Below are 5,809 nucleotides of genomic sequence, written 5' to 3' on the forward strand. Positions count from 1 at the left end.
ATTGTTGAGGAAGGCATGCTCGAAGTCGACCTGGCTGTTGATGGAGTTGGGCGGGAGGCCGCTCAACCAAGAGCATGTATGTCCGATGAGACACATAGGAACGTGTCGTAGTGCGTTGTCGATGTCTTCGTTGGCCATCTCGATTGCCGCTGGGTAATCGTTGAGCCAATGATGGAGTTTTGTGTCGCTGGAGTACTTCTCGACGCAGCGCACTATGAACGGTTGTGGGAATGGGTGTGTGATCACCACGTGACCTAAACATGGTGGAGCGATGTTGGACGTAAGCGTGTTCAAGCGCGGTGGCGGGGCTCCTTGATTCTGCATGTAGTGCTCTGTCGCCCTGGCTTTGGGGTCAGGGTAAGCCCCTATTGAAGGAAATATGCCCTAGAGGCAATAATAAAGTTGTTATTTATATATACTTATATCATTATAAATGTTTATTATTCATGCTAGAATTGTATTAACCGGAAACTTAGTACATGTGTGAATACATAGACAAACAAAGTGTCCCTAGTATGCCTCTACTTGACTAGCTCATTAATCAAAGATGGTTAAGTTCCCTAGCCATAGACATGTGTTGTCATTTGATAAACGGGATCACATCATTAGAGAATGATGTGATGGACAAGACCCATCCTTAGCTTAGCATTATGATCGTTTAGTTTTTCTGCTATTGCTTTCTTCATGACTTATACATGTTCCTCAAACTATGAGATTATGCAACTCTCGAATACCGGAGGAACACCTTGTGTGCTATCAAACATCACAACGTAACTGGGTGATTATAAAGATGATCTATAGGTGTCTTTGATGGTGTTTGTTGAGTTGGCATAGATCAAGATTAGGATTTGTCACTCCGTGTATCGGAGAGGTATCTCTGGGCCCTCTCGATAATGCACATCACTATGAGTCTTGCGAGCAATGTCTCTAATGAGTTAGCCACGGGATGATACATTACGGAATGAGTAAAGAGACTTGCCGGTGACGAGATTGAACTAGGTATGATGATACCGACGATCAAATCTCGGGCAAGTAACATACCGATGACAATGAGAACAACGTATGTTGTTATGCGGTTTGACTGATAAAGATCTTCATAGAATATGTAGGAGCCAATATGAGCATCCAGGTTCCGCTATTGGTTATTGACTGGATATATGTCTCGGTCATGTCTATGTAGTTCTCAAACCCGTAGGGTCTGCACGCTTAACGTTCGATGACGATTTGTATTATGAGTTTCGTGTTTTGATGAACCGAAGTTTGTTCGGAGTCCCGGATGAGATCACGAACATGACGAGGAGTCTCGAAATGGTCGAGACATAAAGATTGATATATTGTAAGGTTATGTTTGAACACCGGAATGGTTTCGAATAGGTTCGGGCATTTTCCGGAGTACTGGGGGGTTACCGGAACCCGCCGAGGGGTTAATGGGCCTTCATGGCCCCTAGTGGAAGAGAGGAGGCGGAGGCTGGGTGGAGGCACAAGCCCCCCCAAGCCCAATCCGAATTGGGTTAGGGTTGGGGGCTGCCCCCTTTCCTTCTCTCCTTCTCCTCTTTCCCCCCTTCTCCTTGTAGGAATAGGAAAAGGGGGGTCGAATCCTACTTGGACCAGGAGTCCAAGTAGGACTCCCCCCTTGGCGCACCACACCTTGGCTGGCCTCCTCCTCCCCCCTTTATATACGTGGGGAGGGGGCACCCCAAAGACACACAAGTTGATCTTTTAGCCATATGCGGTGCCCCCTCCACACTTACACACCTTGGTCATATCGTTGTAGTGCTTAGGCGAAGCCCTGTATCGGTAACTTCATCATCACCATCACCACGCCGTCGTGCTGATGGAACTCTCCCTCGGCCTCAATTGGATCAAAAGTTTGAGGGACATCATCGAGCTGAACGTGTGCTGATCGCGGAGGTGCCGCGCGTTCAGTACTTGGATCAGTTGGATCACGAAGACGTTCGACTACATCAACCGCGTTACTAAACGCTTCCGCTTTCGGTCTACGAGGGTACGTATACACACTCTCCCCTCTCGTTGCTATGCATATCCTAGATAGATCTTGTGTGATCGTAGGTAAATTTTTTGAAATACTACATTCCCCAACAGTGGCATCCGAGCCAGGTCTATTACGTAGATGTTATATGCATGAGTATAACACAAAGAGTTGTCGGCGATAATAGTCATACTGCTTACCATCAATGTCTTACTTTGATTCGGCGGTATTGTTGGATGAAGCGGCCAAGACCGACATTACATGACCGCGGTCATGAGACTGGTTCTACCGACGTGCTTCACACACAGGTGGCTAGTGGGTGTCTGTTTTCCAGCTTTAGTTGAATCAAGTTTGACTACGCCCGATCCTTGTTGAAGGTTAAAATAGCACACTTGACGAAAAATCGTTGTGGTTTTGATGCGTAGGTAAGAACGGTTCTTGCTAGAAGCCCGTAGAAGCCATGTAAAACTTGCAACAACAAAGTAGAGGACATCTAACTTTTTTTGCAGGGCATGTTGTGATGTGATATGGTCAAGAAGTGATGATATAAATTGTTATATGAGATGATAATGTTTTGTAACAGTTATCGGCAACTGGCAGGAACCATATGGTTGTTGCTTTATTGTATGAAATGCAATCGCCATGCAACTGCTTTACTTTATCACTAACGGTAGCGATAGTCGTAGAAGCAATAGTTGGCGAGACGACAACGGTGCTATGATGGAGATCAAGGTGTCAAGCCGGTGACAATGGTGATCATGATGCTGCTTTGGAGATGGAGATCAAAGGCACAAGATGGTGATGGCCATATCATATCACTTATTTTGATTGCATGTGATATTATCCTTTATGCATCTTATTTTGCTTAGTACGATGGTAGCATTATAAGATGATCTCTCACTAAATTTCAAGGTATAAGTGTTCTCCCTGAGTATGCATCGTTGCTACAGTTCGTCGTGCCGAGACACCACGTGATGATCGGGTGTGATAAGCTCTACGTTCACATACAACGGGTGCAAGCCAGTTTTGCACACGCAGTATAATCGGGTTAAACTTGACGAGCCAAGCATATGCAGATATGGCCTCGGAACACTAAGACCGAAAGGTCGAGCATGAATCATATAGTAGATATGATCAACATAGTGATGTTCACCATTGAAAACTACTCCATCTCACGTGATGATCGGACATGGTTTAGTTGATATGGATCACGTGATCATTTAGATGACTAGAGAGACGTCTATCTAAGTGGGAGTTCTTAAGTAATATGATTAATTGAACTTTAATTTACCATGAACTTAGTACCTGATAGTATTTTGCATGTCTATGTTGTTGTAGATAAATGGCCCATGCTACTATTCCTTTGAATTTTAATGTGTTCCTAGAGAAAGCTAAGTTGAAAGATGATGGTAGCAACTACACGGACTGGGTCCGTAACTTGAGGATTAACCTCATTGCTGCAGAGAAGAATTACGTCCTGGAAGCACCGCTAGGTGCAAAGCCCGCTGCAAGAGCAACACCAGATGTTATGAATGTCTAGCAGAGCAAAGTTGTTGACTACTCAATAGTTCAGTGTGCCATGATTTACGGCTTAGAATCGGGACTTCAACAATGTTTTGAACGTCATGGAGCATATGAGATGTTCCAGGAGTTGAAGTTAATATTTCAAGCAAATGCACGAATTGAGAGATATGAAGTCCCCAGTAAGTTTTATAGCTTCAAGATGGAGGAGAATAGTTCTGTCAGTGAACATATACTCAGAATGTCTGGGTATCACAACCACTTGACTCAACTGGGAGTTAATCTTCCCGATGATAGTGTCATTGACAGAGTTCTTCAATCACTACCACCAAGCTACAAAAGCTTTGTGATGAACTATAATATGCAAGGGATGGATAAGACAATTCCTGAGCTCTTCACAATGCTAAAGGTTGTGGAGGTAGAAATCAAGAAGGAGCATCAAGTTTTGATGGTCAACAAGACCACTAGTTTCAAGAAGAAGGGCAAAGGGAAGAAGGGGAACTTCAAGAAGAACGGCAAGCAAGTTGTTGCTCAAGTGAAGAAGCCCAAGTCTGGACCTAAGCCTCAAACTGAGTGCTTCTACTACAAAGGGACTGGTCACTGGAAGCGGAACTGCCCCAAGTATTTGGTGGATAAGAAGGATGGCAAAGTGAAAGGTATATTTGATATACATGTTATTGATGTGTACCTTACTAATGCTCGCAGTAGCTGTAACATCCCAAATTTTCAATTTGAAATGTTATACATTAGAGCATCATGCATATCATATTTTATTTTGCATTTTGGTTGATCCTAGAAATTCTACGCAACTCAATGACCCACGGAGAGAGTTGGGGATTTCGTTATTTTCATATTTGAGTTTTCTCAAATTTTGAGAATAGGATCATTTGATTTTATTTATTTTATCATCAATTATTTCTATTACAAAAATATGAGAGAGGGAATAAAATGACTTTCCCAAAATAAAGAAATATTGAGGATTTAATAATAAAATCAAATAAGATTTTATTTCGGAGTTTTTCGGTGTTTTATTTGAATTTAGGAAAAAAGTGTGTTTTTCATAATTGCATTTAGGTCCCAAATAAATGTTCACCTTGTGCAGCTTGATTTTAGAAGCCCGCAAAAATTTATTTCGGAATTTTTGGAGTCCGTTTAGTATATCTTTTTTTTTTCTTCCGAGCGGAATAAATTAAAAAAATAAATTGCAAACCGACTTAACGGGCCGTGTCCGACCTGGACACCAACCCGGGAGGCCTTTATAACCCGGGGGAGCCAGCCGAGCCCAGCCACCCGCGCCCCCAAACCCTAGCCCGCGCGCCCCGCCCTAGCCGCCGCCGTCGTCCACCGCGCCGCCGCAGCCGGACCCGGCCGCCGAGGTTCGTCACGCCTCGTTTTCCATGCCGAAAAAAAAGAGAGAAAAAAAAGAGAAAAAAAATCGGTGTTCGTCGTTTTTCTTTTTCTCGGATTAAATCCGCGATTTTTCCGATCGCGATTCCTGATACGATTTTCGTTTTAGTATAACTTTTCACTCGTTTATCGGAATCAGGCGATTCAAGCGCCTAGAGATTCGTCTCGAAACCCTCTATCTGTTTAACCAACTTAAACAAGTTTTTGCTACTGTAAAATTTGCCCTTGATCCAGATTACTAGAACGAAGTTCTTTTCTTTCGCCGTTTGATTTTCGTTGCTTCGTTCGATTTGATTCTTTTTGCCAACTGGAGTTCTTAAGTTGAACCTTCTGGTTAGATCTCTTATTTGAGTTTTACCCGTGCATTAGATGAGTACTTATTGTGTGCTTGTTTGTTTGTTTGCGATAGAGTACCCGGAGTGCGCCGCTTGTTACTTCGAATCATTAGGTTTCGCGGATCATCAGCAAGGCAAGTAACACTTTGATCATACCTTTCAGACTACCCAGTTTTAATGAATTAGATCAATCCTCACACATTGCATGATTAGGATCTAATTAAATTGTGGGATGGGAAGTAGATGAGGTAGCACCTATTACCTGTTATTATCAAACCTTTGGGAGTTACTTCTACGTTTGCTTATTATGCCATGCTATGCTAGTAGACGTGGATTGGGTGAGTGATATCCATGATAGATGTGAGATTATTAATTAATGGTTTATCTAAGGTGGCAATTTAAACACACATCTGGGTGGATTGAGGCACCTGGGTATTCCAGGACTTGCCTGTTTTCTTTTGGACCGCCACCTAGGCTCAAAGGGATCATGAGACTATTCATACTAGAAACTTCCGTGTGCAGCCACAAGCTATTATGGGCTCTAGCATAGTTGACT

The sequence above is a fragment of the Triticum dicoccoides genome, chromosome 7A (genome assembly GCF_002162155.2).
Source record: "Triticum dicoccoides isolate Atlit2015 ecotype Zavitan chromosome 7A, WEW_v2.0, whole genome shotgun sequence".
Lineage (NCBI taxonomy): Eukaryota > Viridiplantae > Streptophyta > Magnoliopsida > Poales > Poaceae > Triticum > Triticum dicoccoides.